The sequence below is a fragment of the Pristis pectinata genome, chromosome 27, assembly GCF_009764475.1.
Source record: "Pristis pectinata isolate sPriPec2 chromosome 27, sPriPec2.1.pri, whole genome shotgun sequence".
Classification (NCBI taxonomy): Eukaryota; Metazoa; Chordata; class Chondrichthyes; order Rhinopristiformes; family Pristidae; genus Pristis; species Pristis pectinata.
The window spans coordinates 12165728-12183688 of NC_067431.1; positions in this window are offsets into that span (position 1 = coordinate 12165728).

The following is a 17961-nucleotide window of genomic DNA, read 5'->3' on the forward strand; positions in this document are numbered from 1 at the left end:
TCTGTACAGGTATTCCTACTTGCTGTTAACATTTGCATTGTGAACACAAGAGAAAGGGATTTTGATTAAGTTTGTGCATTGCATGTTTTTCAATAGTATGGTTGGTTATAATTTCCATTTTTTTTAGCCCTTCCTGTAGTCTTGTTTGCAGACCTTTCATAATGGCATACACGTCATACCCAGTCAGAGCAGCTCTCCTTGAGCAGCATGAGGGTCACTGAACACTTCTAAATACATTCTTTCGCAAATACGTGTATCTTTCTGGCTACATTCGCAATGCGGTCTCCGCAGAGACTACACACCTTGCAGACCTTCATCATTGACTCAGGGAAACAAAGTAGCTTGTGACAGCTTTCCAAATATTAACCAGTCTGTTCGTGGCTAAGAAGGACTCAACCAAAGTGTTGGGCTGTGGTGTGGTACAGTCAATGCCCATAGACTCAACCTTGTCCCTCAGTTTGGCCACTTCCCTAGTGGAACTGTTGCAACGACTAAGTTTCTTGTTCACCAGTGAGTTAGTGTTTTCTTTGAGAGCATTACTACCACATTTTAGTGCATCTTTTGCAAAGTGCTCCCAGATGGTGGCAGGTCAAATAGTTTCAGTTTCCTCTTTCAAGTTCTGGTACACTTAGACCTTCTTGATGTTACATTTACATTGTCAACACAGAATTAAGTTGGTGCCATACATGTTTTTCAAAAATAGGGTTGGTTATTGATTGTGTAGTCACCTCATTTACTTGGTAGAGGTCAGCACTTCGTTGTTTGCCTTATTCAGGTATCCAATCTCATGGGACAAGGGGAAATTTTTATGTCAACTTCATTTCCTTCATTGGTGGTCATGGAGAAGTAGAACTGATCGTGACTCCAAATTAATTGTACAAGTTCTGTTGTTGGTGATATAAACACCTCAAATTTTATGATCATTGACTTCAGATACATTATGGACGCAGGCTTCAGTACCTCAGTCAGGAACCTGGAAAGAGCTCCAGATGTCAGGATGCACTTGATGTTTTAGGGATGTCTGGTCACACTACCTCTGATTAAACCTAATATCCAGTCAGCAGAATACAACCTGGAATAAAATACATCTCGTAAGTGATGGTAGGATATAATGGGTTGCAGACATTGACCACATTGTTTCATATCATTCCAATTGTCACCAGCTCAATTCGAGGTTTCTACTTCTCTGGTTCTGACACCAAGAGGAATAAAACACACAAAAGTCAGACCACTGAAATACAACACAGGGAGAATGAATGAAATTAGACCAGTAACAAAAGCTTATTTTGAAAGCTTATTTATCATTGGGTCTGCTAGGGGGGAGGAAACCAAGCTTGGTGCCAAGCCAGCAGCCTTAAGTGAACACACAACAGTTCAGAGATTTCACAAGGTACTTCTTTGTACATGGCATTTTAATTTGTGAGGTCTTACAGCTGCTCCCCGGAATTGATATCAATAGAATTCTAACATTTCTCAAAGGAACTTCTCAGAAGGGTTACTATAGCAGGTCATAGTCGTAAATGACAGGTGAGAGAGACAATGCAGGACAAGATGTGAGCAAGCCTGTGTAAGTGTGAGGCAAGATGTCAGCAAGGGCGAGATTGCAGAAATCGATGAGGGGTGACAAAGTGAAACATAATGGTTTTTTGCAGGAGATGGAATGGTGGCAATTCATTCAAAGATTAGCTTTGGGTTAAGCATGCTGCTAAGTTTTACTCCAGCTTGTGCAGCCCAAGAAGATGACTGTAAACAAGAGACTGCAGATGCTGGAATCTGGAGCAACAAACAACCTGCTGGAGGATTTTTATCCGAGATGTTGACAATTCCTCCCCACCCATAGATGCTGCTCAACGCACTGAGTTCCCCCACCAGATTGTTGATTGTAAAGGAGATGGACTTCTTGGCAACCCAGGGTTATTTGTGGTGGGAACCGAATGTGAACTCAAAGCTATTTTCAGATTAGAATTGTGATGTGCCAACCCTGTGGTGATGCAGGGGATATTGAGAAATGTGGAGAGCTTTCCTTTTTGGCATGAAATAAAAACGAGGTGATCTGGATGGATTGTGTGACTGTTGCAATTGGGGAAAGTACATAGATGAAGTAAACAAATGCTGAGGACATGTCTTTGGGGACTACAGTAATGAAGGTGTGCAGCAGGTGTCCTTGGTGAGAGATGCACCAATTATGATTTGAACAGCTTTGCCTATAGAGAATTTTCTGTACTTCTTGACAGCTAAGGTCAGGAATGATTTATCTTATAATGACACAGAAGGAAGCCATTCAGCCCATCAGGTTCATATCAGTCCCAGGGGAATAATCCCTTAGTCCCATACCCCCTCTTATTTCCTCGTACTCCTGCAAGTTATTCTCTCTCATATGCCCATTAATTCACCTTTTATTCTTTTTGCCTTCACCAAAAGGATAATTTATGGTTGCCAATTATCTTAGCACCATGTCTTTGGGATGTAGGAGGAAAACAGATCATCCTGGGAAAACCCATGTGCAAGCTCCAGACAGACAGCACCTGAGACTGGGATTGAACCTATGGTTTCCTCAGGGTGCTGCAGTCTCCTCCCAAATCCAAAGATGTGCAGGTTGGACAGTTAATTGGCCAGTGTAAATTGCCCCAGTGTGCAGGTGAGTGGTGAAATCTCAAGAGAGTTGTTGAGAATATGGGGAGAATAAAATTTAGGATTAATGTCAGATTAGAGTAAATGGGTAATTGATGGTCAGCATGGATTTGGTGGGCCTTAAGGCCTGTTTCCCTACGGTATCTCTGGATGACTATGACTCACATAAATCCACAAGGCTTCTGGCAGTTTGTTTTTATTGAATGCCTGATGGCCGAGTCATGTGGTTTCCCAGAAGTGATTTCTCAGAAGCTTAATCTGTTTGAGTTGTAGTCTTAAAAATCTAGGAATGGTTTCAAAAGGAATGAAGGGGAATTGAAGAATTAAAGTCTTTAGATTATGAGCAATGACAAAGAGGGAGACAGTACTAAAGTCAAGCTGGTAATGTCAAATTGTGTTTCCTCTGTATGATTTTAAAGTTTTGCAGTAGAGAGTGCTGTGAGGTGGTCCTATTCACCACATCCTGTGTTGTACATATTTGAGCAATGATTCCTCTGTTGTGGTGTTACATTGTGCCATGTAACAGTCATCACATTTTCCGTGGACCTGGTTTGTGGTTCTGGTCCAACCTCTTGCCATCAGTTATGCTGTTGCTGCCTCTCTCGGGATCTAACCAGACTTCATGGGGCCTCTCAATATCAGTTTGGTACCTCAACCTTTCACGTTCTTCAGAGGCTTTTACTCCAAGGTTATAAACCCAGACTGGAGCTGAGATCATTGGAGGCACCTGGCTCCCTGCTTGCTGAAGAATCCTGATGAGCAAGAACATACGGATCTCCCATCTAGCAGTCAAGTAATGGGTTACAGCCACAAATCAGATGATGCTCATTTTGGCTGTTACTCTAGATTTAAGTTTCCATATCTGTTTGCACCACTGTTTTCACCCTAGTTCCTCCCCAGTTATATCTCTCCACTTTTCCTTTCTTCCACAAATTTGTCTAATATGGGTAAACAGCAAGAGCTGACAGATAACTATAAAAGCTGACAACTCAGAATCGACCCTGCATGTGAAGTTTCTGAAAACAATTAGCAATACTGAAAGTGAAACAAAACACGGATTTCCCATAACTTGAACCATGATTAAAATAGTTGAATTTCGGTTGTAGAAAGTAAGCTTTTGAAAGCGAATTTTGCAGTGGTTGTGGATTTGAAAATGTTGTTGGGAGAATGTAAAGATTAAATGTTAACAATTACTGTAAGTCTGCAAATCAGAAGTTAAAATGGAGAATTCTGAAAATACTCAGGAGGTCAGACAATGTCTGGAGAGAGAGAAACAGAGTTAATGTTTTGGATCAATGACCTTTCATTAAAACTGGGAAAAGTTCATTTTAAGTTGCAAAGAAAGAGGGGAGGGCCAGAGATAACAAAAGGGATAGAATGGGGACCAGGGGAATCTGATAGACACAGGCGGTGGTGGTGTTGACCAAGAGAGGATGGTAAAGGTATGTCTGAAGGAGATGTGAGTAGGATGAGACAAATTAAGTCTGAAACACCAGAAGAGGAGAGAGAGAAGCTTTGTTGGAACACCAAAGGAAGCCAAAGATCTGGAAGCTCGGAGTGGAATGGAGAACTAAAATGTCTTGGGGGCACCCTTGGAGGTTCTATCAAGTCAATTGGTTATCCAAATCTGTAGACTCATAGAGCACAGAAAGAGACTCTTCATGTCCATTCTGACCAACAATTACCCATCTAAACTAATCCCAATTACCAGAACTCGGTCTATAGTCTTCAATACCTGGCTGATTCAAGTACTCATCTCGACACTTCTTAACTGTTGTGAGAGTATCCACTTCCATCACCCACTAAGGCATTGTGTTCCAGTTTGTAACCACCCTCTGTGGTGAAACATTCTTCCTCTGATCCTCCTCTGAACCTCTTACCTCTTTTTCTTACACCTATGTCCTCCAGCTTCTTTTTTACAGCAATTGCAATGGGAAAAAGTTTCCCACTGCCTTCTCTGTCTGTGCCCCTCATGATTTTGTGCACCTCAATTAGGTCCTTCTGTTGCTCTGTTAAAGTCGTTCCACGCTGTAATAGAGCAAAGACAAACAAAACCAAGGAGCGTACATCAAGCACTTTATTTTTCTTTCGCTAGCAGGAGTGATGAATACAGAAAAAGAGTAAACAGTGTAACCCGAGCTCTGTATTGATACTCACTCAAAGATACAAAGCCATGGTCCCTTTTTATACTTAAAACAAAGAAGCCTACGTGCTAAGTTTCACATACCAAGCTCTGTTACTTAATTATTTAAATTGATTTACTTCTTCCTTCATTATCTGCTATTTCCTTATCTTTAAGCACTTTGTAACCCGGCAGCAGTCCATCATGTTACAATCTGAAGTGACAGACAGCTCCAGGCTCCAAAGATAACCGCTTATCAAAAAAGACTTACGAAGAGAGGAGTATTCCTAACTACTTTGATTTACACAAGGCACCTGGGTACCTCATGCATCTCCACTATAGTCAGCCGTGGTTAAGCCATAGCAAGCTGAACAATATTAACCCTTACATTCTCAGTTACTTTTACAGCGCCAAGGAGGAAATATAAACTGTCCAGTCTCTCCTGAAGTGAAATGCTGCATCCCAGGCAACATTCTGGTCAATCTTCTCTGCACCCTTTCCAATGCAATCATGTCCTTCCTGTGGCATTCTGACCTGAATTGCCCACAGTACTCGAGTTATAACCTAGTCAGTGTTTTATAAAGTTGTACCATAACTTCCCTGCTTTTGCATTCTCTGCCCTGGCTAATGAAGTATCCCATATGCATCTTTGTCATCTTATCTACCATTGTTGCCATCTTCAGGAATCCTTGTACTTTATACTCTTACATTGAATGGCAGTTTTGTTGTACAAGAGAATTTGTACTTTTTCTCATGAACATAATTACCATTCATTAAATCTTAAGTTTCTTCATTCTTTTGAACTTACATTTGATGTGTGCTTTTCTGCTGAACTGGATTATAGATCGGTTTTCATTTTGTTCTGCCCCTTACTCCTAATCTCAGTGATACTTTTCACAAGTTATGACTTTGATCGTTTATTCTTAAATTTGATACGGGATCCTGGTACCTTTTATCCTGATGGATTTAAATTCTTTTGTCTCTGAGAAGGAGGGAATCTTATAAAATATACGTAGTTTCCTCAGGCACCTTATTGTCTGGTTTCAGGTGCTTTTGACTCTTTTGTTCAAGGAACGCAAGTGCTGTTGCCAAGGCCTACATTTATTGCCTAGCCCTAACCGTACTTGAGAAGTGGTGAAGTAGTGAGCTGCCTTTTAAAATGGCCTTGATGTAACCGAACAGCTGTCCAGGTAATTTCAGGGGGCAGCTTAAAATTTCAGTGTTTCTAGATTCACCTGGTTAAGATGGGAGGTTTCATTTTCAAAATGATTTTAGTTGTTTTTGTGCCTTGTTGCAGCCACACCTGGTACTTTAATCTATAGTTTTACTTTTGCTTTATTTAATTAATTGAATTTAAATTCACAGTTGCCAGGGTGAGATTTGAATTCACATCCTTAGTTCATTCATTTCTTTTAGTAACATAACCAGCTATGCCACTTCTTCTTGGGCATTCCCCCGGGGTCAAGAACAACTTTCTTCATCTCCCCTTCTGTGGGTTCTGAGGTATCTGATGAGGCCAATGTGGGATGGGCAAGCCCTGCCAGAGATAGGGCTGGAGATGACTGGCAGAATGGAAGGAAGGAAGGAAGTATGAGAGGTGGTCCACTCCTTCCATTGTTTTCTTTGGACTTCTGTCTGAAGAGACTCAAGGTTCTCAGTGCTTTTTATTTCTGAATGTCATAGAGCTCTCCTCCCAATACCTTTGAAACATAAAGGTGAAAGCAGTACATAATCCTTTTTGTCACTGGGTAAAGTGTGGAGCTCAGCAGGCAAAATGATTCCGGTGACTTGATTATACATGCATAGGGCAGGTACCCAAGCATAAGGAGCCCCTTGTGTGAGTGTGTTCAGCAGGGCCTGATAGTGCATACTGCACTGCTGAACATGCAGTGATACCCAACGCACCACTGACTGTGACTAAGGAGTTCCAACTGCACACTGAAAGTAGTTCTTTCTAGTCTGTTAATGCTCAGCATTTGATGGCAGTCTTAACTACCTTCTCATTCTCATAATTAATCTTCTGAAAGTGGATGAAGTTATTCCCCAAGCTGCAGTTGCACTGTATCCTACAGAAGTTCAAGTGGATGTGAGCCAGGACCTGTTAACTCAGAAGTCAGGTCAGGATTTTGCTCTATTAGTGGGCACCCAATGGTAAATAATCAAGGGTCAATAAGGTAGCTTTTGAGGGGACATTTGAAGATGGGCAGAGGGGTAACAAAGCAAAGGCCTGAGAGAATAAGGAACTGGGAAAGAGATGATTTTCATCATAATTTTCCTATCCAAGTGTTAGGCTTAATGTTGAAAGAATACTAATAATATTTTGCCTTCAATTCCATTTTATATTCTTTTCCTTTCTTTCTTCCCTCTCTCCATCTGTCCCTCTTTACCTTTTTAACTCTATCCATTGGATTCCACGAGAAAGGGTTAATTATTCACAGCATGTGTATTCACATCTTGTATATTGGTCAGATGACTTTTGTTTTCCTATGATTTGGCAGTCTGTTTTCAATTATAGTTCTTAAAATATAGCAACATCCAGACAGCAAGGTTATGGCAAAATATCTGCAGAACTTAAAAGTTTTGATTGAGTGACATTCCTGTAGGTGGTAGACACAACTTTGGTCAGTAGCTAAATTCTGGCAAGTACCTTTTAATTGAGTCAATATTGCATTTGGAGCAGCTTTGAAACACTTAATCCATTTAATATAATTCTGCCTACATTATACATCTTCTCCATGGATCTATGGTTTGAAATTTGAACGTTTGTTTCCATTCACAGACTTAGTCCAAACACATCAAAAGGTTGTCTTAAATGAACTTTGCAAATGTAAACCCAATATACATTGTCACAGCAGTGTTGGCATTTAATCTGCACCATCACCAGGTTGATCAGTTTTAACTTGCCATGCTGCTCTGATTCAAAGCACATACAGAAGCCGTGCTGTGTATTCTATATTTGTGGGGTTATGTCTTGGAAGTGTTGATAGAATAATAAAGATAAGGCTGCTAGACAGTTTATATAGAGAAAGGCAGATAGCATCTTCTAATTGAACATGAAAGCTCAGAATTTGCAGTCTGATTTACTCTTCTCCATCAGAGGCTATGCTACAACAAGAACTTATCAGTATACTTCACACTGAGAGCAATGACAGCAGTTTGAAGGGACAACTTTCCCACTGGTTACATATTCGGCATGCCAGACCAAGTTAGGGCTAATGCATTCAGGCATAAATAAGTTTTCAACCATGTGATGAGTGATAATTACTGCAAAACAACCCCTACAGCTTTGAAAATAAAATCTATATCTGGTTACTAAAATGTTTTTGAAACTTCATCTGTTTTTAAACTCTCTGAGACTGTGTGTGGTCTAATTAGGAAGCCTGCAGAGGACACAAAATTTCCTGGAGTCATAGATAGCAAAGGAGGTTGTCTAAGGATACAGCAGGACATAGAACAGCTAGAAAGTCGGGCAGATTGGTGGCAGATGTTTGGACAAGAGTGAGGTAATGCACACTTTGGAAAGTCACATTCTGGTAGAATACATGGCAGGGACCTTAGGAGCATTGATGACCTTGGATGCAAGACCATAGTTCCCTGAAAGTGTTGACACAGATGGATAGGGTAGTGAAGAAGGCATTTGTTATGCTCTCCTATGTACGCCAAGGCGTGGAGTGTAAGTGTTGGGACATCATGTTGCAACTGTTCAAAACACTGGCGAGGCCATACTTGGAGTACTGTGTACAATTCTGGTCATCATATGGTAGGAAGGATAAAATTGCAACAGAAAGGGTACAGAAGAGATTCACTAGAATGTTTAAAAAAAACAAGCAATGAGTTGAGAAGCATCGGTGGAGAGAAAGGGAGTTGTTGATGTTCTGGACTGGGACCCTGCATCAGGGTCTGAATGCAGGGTTTCGACCTGGAATTTTGACAATTCCTTTTCCCTCCACAGATGCTGCTCAGCCCGCTGAGTTCCTCCAGCAGTGTTTTTGTTTTTGCTCCAGCTTCCAATATTTGCAGTCACCAGAATGTCGCCTGTGGAATGGAGGACTCCAGTTATAAAGAGAGATTGGATAGGTTGGGTTGGTTCTCATTGGAATATAGGAAGCTAAGGGGTGACAGGTTTATAAAAATTATGAGGGGTATCGGTAGGATAGATAGAGTTTTTTTCCCCCCAGGCAAGAGAGTCTAGAGCTAGAGGACACATGTTTAAGGTGAGAGGGAGAAGTTTAAAGGAGATGTGAGGGGTAAGTTTTTCCCACGGAGTGTGGCGGTTGTCTAGAATGAGCTGCCAGAGAAGGTGGTAGAGGCAGATACAATTACAGAATTTAAAAGGCACTTAGGCAGGTATTTGGCACAAAAAGGAAAGGCGCAGAAGAATACAGGCCTAATGGAGGCAAATAGGGCCCATTTCTGTCTGTATGATTCTATGATATGGACTAAAATTATTTCACTTGCTGTATGTATTTGTACCTTGTACTTTCTATGCATGAGTATTCTTCAGTCTGATTGGCTGAAGATCATTTGTCCTTACCACAAATACCACCGATCTCCTCTTGGGGGTACAGGCTGGATTAGAGTTTTTTTTTCTCTCTGTGAATGCACTGAAAGTTTTGGGGACAGCTGGCAGCAAAACGAGCATTGTTGCCACACTGCTGATTATTGAATCTCAGCCCTGTGTTGCAGAATATAGAACAGAAACCTGAAACAATTTTTCACCATTGAACTATTCCCTTTCATTGCAGTTTTCTCCACCTGGTCTACAGTCATGGTTGCATTACGAGGCACCATCTACATTGTGATATTCTCAGTATTCCTACCAAAAGGAAATCCAGAGAGTAAGTATAGAATTAATGCAACTGATGAATCAAATTGGATTAATGAATATTCTTATTTTGAGTTGGTGTATTTACTGTCAGTGATATTCATTTCAGAGCTATACAGCTAATTCCTTATTTCTAGCGAATTCATTCAATGAGGAACCAACTCAAGCAATATTCAGCATTTCTGCAGAGCAGCATCAGCTTGGCTTGCCTTTGGTCAGTTAGCAGTGAATTAGAATTCCCCTTCTCACATCATCTAAATTCACGCTTCAGTGCAGATTTCAGCTCTGAGTCTCTGAACCAGCACCAAGGCAACAGATTAAACAGTCACCAATTTCAGTTGGCCCGAGTTCTAAACAGTAAATAGACTGCTGAATTCCAGGAATTGAAACTAGTTAATTTGATTAGAGATGCACAAATCAGGATCAGCTTTATTATCACTGACGTATGTCGTGAAATTTGTTCTTTTGCGGCAGCAGTTCAGTGCAAGACATAAAGACAAAAATTACTATAAGTTACTATAAGTTACAGAAGTAATAAATAGTGCAAAAATAAATAAATAGTGCAAAAGAGTGTTCATGGGTTCATGGACCATTCAGAAAACTAATGGCAGAGGGGAAGAAGCTGTTCCTGAAATGTTTAGTGTGGGTCTTCAGGCTCTTGTACCTCCTCCCCAATGGTAGTAATGTGAAGAGGCATGGTGAGGGTCCTTAATGATGGATGCCGCCTTCTTAAGACACCACCTCTTGAAGATGTCCTTGATGGCAGGGAGGGTTGTGCCTGTGATGGAGCTGGCTGAGTCTACAACCCTCTGCAGCCTCTTTCAATCCTGTGCATTGGAGTGATGCAACCAGTAAGAATGCTCTCCACCGTACATCAAGACAAATTTGCAAGAGTCTATGGCGACACACCAAATTTCCTCAAACTCCTAATAAAGTAGAGCTGCAGGTGTGCCTTCTTCGTGATTGCATCAATGTGTTGGGCACAAGATGGATCCTCTGAGATGTTGAGGCCCAGGAACGAGAAGCTGCTCACCCTTTCCATCATTGACCCCTCAATAAAGACTGGTGTGTGTTCTCCCGACTTCCCCTTCCTTAAGTCCACAATCAATTCCTAGATCTTGCTGATGTTGAGTACCAGGTTGTTGTTGCAACACTCTTCAACCAGCCGATCTGTCTCACTCCTGTACGCCTCCTCGTCACCATCTGAGTTTCTACCAACAACAGTGGTGTCATCAACAAATTTATAGATGGCGTTTAAGCTGTGCCTCGCCACACAGTCATGAGTGTAGAGAGACTAGAGCAGTAGGCTCAGCACACATCCTTGAGGTGTGCCTGTGTTGATTGTCAGCAAAAAGATGTTAATACCAATCAACACTGACTGTGGTCTCCGATAAGGAAGTCGAGGATCCAGTGGCAGAGGGAGGTACAGAGGCCCAGGCTTTGAAGCTTGTTGATTAGTACTGAGGGGATGATGGTACTGAACACCGAGCTGTAATTGATAAACAGCAGCCTGACATACGTATGTTTTGCTGTTGTCTAGGTGCTCCAAAGCAGAGTGGAGAGCCAGTGAGATTGCATCCGCTGTAGACCTGTTGTGGCAGTAGGCAAATTGCAGCAGGTCCAGGTCCTTGCTCAGGCAGGAGTTAATTCTAGCCATGACCAACCTCTCAAAGCACTTTATCACAGTAGATGTGAGTGCCACTGGGCGATAGTCATCAAAACAGCTCACTCTGCTCTTCTTGGGCACCGATATGATTGATGCCCTTTTGAAGCAGGTGGGAACCTCTGACTGCAGCAGTGTTGAAGATGTCCTTGAACACTCCAGCCAGTTGGTTGGCACAGATTATCAATACCTTACCAGGTACACCATCAGGGCCTGACGCCTTGCGAGGGTTCACCCTTTTGAAGGATGTTCTCACGTCGGCCTCCAAGACAGATATCACAGAGTTGCCAGATGCTGTGGGGATTTGCACAGGTGTAGTGTTATTCTCCCTTTCAAAGCATGCAGTAAAGGCGTTGAGCTCATCAGGGAGTGAAGCATCGCTGCCATGTTAGGTTTCGTCTTATAGGAAGTAATAGCATGCAAACCCTGCCACAGCTGTTGTGCATCCAATTGTGTCTCTAACTTCACTTGGAGTTGCCTTTTTGCTCTCATGATGGCCTTCCGTAGGTCATTCCTGGACTTCTTGTAGGGTTCTGGATCACCGGTCTTGAACACCACAGATCTAGCCCTCAGCAGACTGCGAATCTTCTGGTTCATCCAGGGCTTCTGGTTTGGGAAAACTTGGTATGTTCTCGACAGCACACACTCATTCACGCAGGTCTTGATGAAGCTGGTGGCGGCCGTGGCATATTCAGATCTGAAGATGAATCCCTGAATATGGTCCAGTCCACTGATTCAAAGCTGTCCTGTAAACGCTCCTCTGCCTCCCTTGACCAGACCTTCACAGTCCTCACCACTGGTGCTGCGGTCTTCAGTCTCTGCCTATATGTCAGGAGTAGACGTACAGCCAGGTGATTGGACTTGCCAAAGTGCGGGCATGGGATGGCACGGTAAGCGTTCTTAATGGTGGTGTAGCAGTGATTGAGTGTATTGGCTCCTCTGGTTCCGCAGGTGACACATTGGTGGTAGTTTGTCAGAGACTTCCTCAAGCTGGCCTGGTTGAAGCGCCCCATGATGATCAGGAAGGTATCAGGGTGCACTGTCTTGTGACTGTTGATCACGGTGCTCAGCTCCTCCAGGTCTAGCTTGTCATTTGCCAGGGATGGAACGTACACCGCTATCAGGATGATGGCAGAGAATTCCCTTGGCAGATAAAACAGACAACAGTTGACCACCAGATGTTCCAGGTTGGGGGAGCAGGACAGTGACAGAACCACCGCGTCTGTGCACCATGATGAGTTAATAATGAAGCAAAAGCCACGGCCTCTGCCTTTACTCTGCCTCTGCCTGAAATGCCCAAGGATATGAAAGCTGGAAATACAAAGTCTTTCCAGGATCATTTTAAACAAAATACGTCTCAAGCATCTGTTTTGGTTCAGCGCTATTGTTGCAATGATCACAGGACAGGAAAACATTGTCAAGGCAGTTCCTCATGGCTTGCTTGCTCACAGCGTCATTTGTGCCAATTGCAGTTTAGTATTTGTTAGTTTTGAATCTGCTGTTGAAGATTTGGCTAGAATTAATTGATTTTTTTTATAACTCCATATTTCCACAAGTAGAACAACAACAACAACAACTGTTGATGCTTTGGGTCAAAATCCTGCATCAGGACAAAACGGGATATTGGATAACCTTGCAATCATAGTTATAAATGGGCTGTTTCAGTGCAAGATGGTAAATTCATATTTTTCAGCTTTTTTATTATTTTTACCACTGCTTACTGATGAAGGAATTTATTGTGGTGTTAAAAAAAGTTCCTCTCTGAGAAGGCATAGATGAAAAAAAAGTGCTTTTCTATTTTGGGGATGGTTTCAAAGGGATAATTTAGTATTTGTTAGGTTCCAGGAAGATGCTCAGCTTAAAAACTCCTCAGCCCTACTTAAATGCTGAAGTAGATTAGGGTTACAAGCATGGAATAATTTTATTTAATTTACAATTCATGGAAACAAATAAACATTCAGAATATTGAAAAATATTTGAACAAAATTGAGTGTAAATTTGAAATGGAAGTCAAAGGAACTGAATTACTGGAGTCAAGTTCTTTGCAAATATGTCACCACTTTGCACATAAACAGAGTTCTATTTTCTACCCCAATCTGAATTAAGGAAATATAAATTATTTTAAAATTCAATGTTGTGTTTGGCCCAAGTGAGAGAATGAATCACTTCCAGTTTTAAATTTCCAGATGATTTTATACCACATTGAATGCAGAATGAAGTCCAACAAAGTGACTCAGGCCTAAGATTGGACACCACTAGAGATTTGTTCTGGTATAAAATCGGGTTGAATTTGACAGTAACATATTTGCAAAGAACTGTGCTCCAGTAATTCATTTCTGTTGACTTCCTTTGGAAATTTTTACTCAATTATGTTTAAATATTTTTCCATATTCTGAATGTTCATCTGCTTCCACTAATTGCAAATTGAATAAAATCATTCCATGCTATTTACTCCTATCTAGTTCTTACGATTCCTTGGGCAGATCCATTCTTTTAAATTTTTCACAACTTTACTTGACTCATCCAATGCACCCTTTTGTGACCTTCCGAGTGCCCTCTCTCACACTTCACATTTTCTCTCCTCTTGCTCTCATTCTCCTCTAACACTCTTGCCGGTTTTCCTCCCTTCTCCCTCATCACTCACTCCCCTCACCCTCCCTGGTTGTTCACACTCTGTTACTCTCACTCATTACCTCTGCCAGCCCTTTTCTTTCATTTTTCATCGAACTAGATATCGCTGAGGATTTGATTAAAGGTCAGCATGCGATCAGCCACAAATGACTTGCCTTAATCAATTAAGTTGCATGATTTAATGTTGCGGAATTTGAGCTCTTGGGATTCTAAATTGCATAGTGTGTGAAAGCACATGCTAAAATGTTGCAGCACAGAGGGCCCACACGAATCTTGTCTCAGGTGTAAAGCAATAATTATTTTGCACAAGAACCGTGTTTTGTAAGCGTAATGAGTCCTGGATTTTCAAATCGGTTGCATGTTATAACCCCACACCCAGCTTTACCAATTATTGTGAGGAATCAAACATACTTTGGAGGAATCACAACAAGAAATATCTGGTCCAATTTCTTCATCAGCAGGACACAACAGGAAACAGGTACAAACACTTTGAAATATGTCCCAAACACTATTTTTACATTCAGTTTTGGGCTTCTGTGATGAGTAGTAAATGAAGAATGTCAAATTCATGTTATTGCTCTTTGTACATAAGTTGGTCATACAAACCCATGAATGGCATAAGGGTATTTTCAAATGCTGAATATGTTTCTTTATGCGTTTGTTTTTAAACAGCTATTAAACATTTGACTGTGAATCTGACAGCTGGCAGTCAGGGATTGTTGAAGTGTCCCCACCCATTGACGATTAACAATAAACCATTCAGTGTGTACTGGACAAAGGATACTAGAACGATTTGCTTTGAAAACTCCAATGTTCAACACCAATGTGAAGGCTTCCAACATGAGATAACTAAAGAAGAAATTATATTAACCATTCCAAAAGTGAAGGACTCAGATACTGGAAGCTACATTTGCTATGTCAACACTGAAAACGAGAGTTTTGAATGCAGAATTGAACTGCGTTTAATACCCGGTAGGTTCTTTTAAATATTGCTGTTGGTTTTGTCTATCTTTTGAATCAAATAGGCAAAACAAAGTACTTAAGTTGTGACTCTTAATATGTGAGAAGTATTTTGCTTTGGCAGTAAACCCATTCTTTTACATGTCTTTTATGTGTTGGCTCCTGCTGTCTGGCTGGATTCCTGTACTGCAAAGGGCTCTTTGTTTATGTTTCCTCAAACTCAAGCAATCCTTGCATACTAACTGTTGCCAAGCTTCAGTTGAGTACTTCAGCATTGACCAGAATGACCTCAGAAAGTTTCTGTTCTTTAAATGGTTGGCACAGTAGCACAGCAGCTCCAGTGACCAATGTTTGATCCTGATCTCTGGTGCTGTCTGTGTGGTGTTTGCATTTCTCTCTGTGTGGGCTTCCCCCAGGTGCTGCAGTTTCCTTAGACAGCCCAAAGACATGCCGGCAGGTTAATTGACCGATGTAAATTACTCTTAGTATCGGTAGGTGGTAGGAGGATCAGCGGGGTGTGAAAGGACATCTGAGAGAGAACAAGTGACGAGGAGTAGGTAGGGGAATGGGACTGATGGGATTACCCTGAGAGCTGGCATGGACTTGATGGACTGAAAGTCCTCCTGTGTTGTTTGGAAATATAAGAAATATGAAATATAAAGCAAAATGTTTGCAAGGCACAACATTATATATTGAATTACTTGGAGAGTTAAAAACATTTTCAATCTCTTTAGCAAGAAATTTTAGTACTGAAGTTGCACAATATATATGGCACCATGGTAGAACAGTGGTTGAGCTCGTGGAGTAGCAACTCAAAGCCAGAGGCCTGCACTAACAATTGAGATACCAGAGTCCAAATCCCACCAGGGCAGCTGTGGGATTTAAATTCAGTTAATCTGGAATTTTGAAGAAACTAGTCAGGAGTACTGATGACCACAAAACTACTGGATTGGAATAAAAAACATCTGACTTCCTGATTCCCTTCAACGGAGGAAACCCAACCCATCTCTGACTCCAGACACATTGCAAGGGCCAAAACCCCTACCTAGGCTGAAGCAGAGAAACAATGAAATCAGATGGAGCATTGACCTAGGATCTGAATTCTAACATGGCAAAGTTGTCCCCAGTCCAGTCAAGAAGTCCCCTTTGTAAAATATCTGGGCACCAAGGTCTAAATTGAGATAGCTGTCCTGTAGACCAGTCAAACAACAGCCTGACCTGGTCATATTTACAGATTTGTACCTTTTAGGCAGTGTGCCAGACTCTTCCATCACAATCCTTGAGTAGTGCTATCTTACTGGCAGGACTGACTTACCCATCGGAAGTGATGGTCCAGTGTTGTGCAGCCAAGACAGTTAGCCCTGGAAATCCTCAACATTAACCCCAGATCCTGTGAAGTCTCATGGCATCAGATCAACCAAGTGCAAGCCAATCTCGTGATTACCATATACCACCCTTCCTCAATAATGAATCAGTGCTCCTCCATGTTGAACAGTGCTTGGAAGATGCACTGAAAATAGCAAAGCCACAGAATACTCTTTGCATAGAGTATTGAATGTCTGTCATGGAGAGTGGCTTGGTAGCACAATCACTGTCTGAGCTGGCCAAGTCCTGAAGGACACATCTGCTGGATTGGGTCTGCAGCAGAAAGTGAGGTAACCAATAAACCTTCATGACTACATGTGGCAGATGCATTGGTCCATGGTAAAGTTGATAGAACTGACCACCCCCTGGACCTTGTAGAAACAAAATGTCACCTTTTAACTATGGACACTCCATCATTTTGTGCTAAACTTCAGTCATGCTAAGAGGGATAGAACAGATCTGGCAGCTTAAAACTAGACATCCTTGAGGCACCGTGGACCATCAAACTGCAGCGGAAACGTTCGCCACCACAGTCTATAACCTTGCGGCCCAGACCATCCCTCAATCTACCATTACATTCAAGCCACAGGATTGACACTGGTTCAGTGAGGAGTGCAGAACACCAGGTAGAGTTAACAGGGCCACCAGTATGCCATGCAGCACACAATAGACCGTGGATCAGGTCAAAGATCTACACTCTTGCCACATCTAGCCATGAATGGTGGTGGACAATTAAACAGGTGATGGAAGGAGGATGTGCTGAAAGCATTTCCATCCTCAGTGATGGTGGGACCCATCATAATGGCAGCTATGCTCACCCAGAAGGACCAATTAGATGATCCATCTCAGCTTCTTCCTGAGACCTGCATCATCACAGAATCCAGTCTTCAGCAGTTTTCTTCACATGATATCAAGAGAACACAGAGCACTGAATGTAGCAAAGGGACCAGACAATATCCTGAGCAAAATGCAAACTTCTGGAGGAACTTAGCAGGTCAGGCAGCATCTGTCGAGAGAAATGGATGGTTGATGTTTTGGGTTGAATTCCTTCATCTGAACTGCAAGAGTAGACAGGAGATGAGATGAGGGGAAGGGGTAGGGCAACAATTGGCAAGTAATAGGTGGATCCAGGTGAGGATGGGTTGATTGGCAGATGGAGTCAGGTGGGGGAGGGAAGGGTGGAGGTAGCAACAGAGGCTGGGAGGTGATTGGTTGAGGCAACAAAGGGCTGCAGATAATGGAATCTGATAGGAAAGGAAGGCGGAGCATGGAGCCAAATACAGGAGGTGGAGTGAGCAAATGGGAACAGAGGAGTGAGGGCCCCTGGTGAGTGGAGTGTGTGGGTGAGGGACAGATGTAGTAGATGGAGGAGGGAAAAGAAACAGGGTGGGTCTGTTTCGGAGAAACTGGATTGACCAGGAGGAGAGAGAAAAGGGACAGAAGGGGAGCAGGTTACCTGAAATTGGAGAATTCAGTGTTCATGCCATTAGGTTGTGGATTACTCACGGAATATGAGATGCTTTTCCTCTAGTTTGCGTTTGGCCTCAACCTTGGCAATGGAGGAGGCTGAGGACAGTCTCAGTCGGTGTGGAAGTGGGGAGGGGAATTAAAATTTCTTGCAACCAGGAGCTCCAGAAGGCAATGGTAGATGGAGCACAAGTACACGGCCTAATCTGTGCTTGGTCTCTCCGATGTAGAGGAGGCCATTTCGAGAGTACCAAGTACAATAAACAAGGTTGGAGGAGGTGTACGTGAATCTCTGCC